Raw genomic sequence first — 1,195 nt, forward strand, 5'->3', positions numbered from 1 at the left:
GACTACGCCTATTCAGTTTACCCAGTTTAATGCCTTTTATAAGAAAATGGAGCACCGGTGTCAACAGCTGCAGGCCATTAATAATAAGTTAGATCAAATGCAAGGTCTTCCAGCATCATTGTGGAAAGAGGGGGAGCTGGAGAGGCTCCTGACCGCCCTTCGGGCACACGACGAGGAGGTGCTCCGCTGGAAGCGAGCCCTGGACGGGAAAACTTTGGAGTGCACGGCGCAGGCAGAGGCTCGTGAGGAGGTGCTCCGCTGGAAGCGAGCCCTGGACGGGAAGACTTTGGAGTGCACGGCGCAGGCAGAGGCTCGTGCCGTGGCCCCGGAGGTCGTTCGGGCCTACAAGCAAGTAAGTTGTTTTGGCAGGAGCCCGGAGAAGGCGTCCTACGCTGGCTGGTCTGAGCCTGGGACAGTGCCGGGAAAACCGTTATGCTTCTCCGGTATGAGCAGCAACAGCTGGGTGTTCTGACACAGGATTTACAGTTTAAAAGAAGCCAAGCAGGGAAAGAAAAGGAACAGGATGAGCTAACCAGAGACAGCTCATTCTTTTCTGGCCCCGGTCAAGGACATATTGCTCACAGCTAAGACTAATGAGAGCTGAAAAACCGCCCAAAAAGCTAATGAGAGCTGAAAAAACCCTGCCAGGCACTAACGGAATGTGTTGGCTGTCTCTTCTCATAGGTATGGAAGAGCTGCCCAAAGATCCTAGCAGCCCCCCCCCCACTCCTTGGAACCAGGAGACTGACTGCCTGGACCCATGCTTTTTACTGCAAAGAGACCCCTTCACATCAGGAGAATTTTGCTACTGATGATTGGCCTATATATATATATATATATATATATATATATATATATATATATATATATATATATATATATATTTTTAGCTCCATTGTGCTTTTACACAGCAGGAAAAAAGGACAAGAAGCTGAACCACGACGGTGCTGGAAAAGAAGAAAAAATACTCACATTATTGATATTGCCAAAGTCCAGAAATTTCTGACTAAGAGGACATTGAGAATTGACCCTGGTGAAGAAACAAAGAATTGTACACTGGCAGGAAGAAATTTGGGACTCCTGCTAAGAAATGTGATATTAATTGGATTCTGGGATTTATTCTACAGGCTGCGCCCTGTGTTTTGGATAACATTTTTTTGGCATATATTGCCCCCCCCCCAATTGGATTGTAAAT

Source organism: Mauremys mutica, unplaced genomic scaffold, assembly GCF_020497125.1.
Source record: "Mauremys mutica isolate MM-2020 ecotype Southern unplaced genomic scaffold, ASM2049712v1 001050F_np12_obj, whole genome shotgun sequence".
Lineage (NCBI taxonomy): Eukaryota > Metazoa > Chordata > Testudines > Geoemydidae > Mauremys > Mauremys mutica.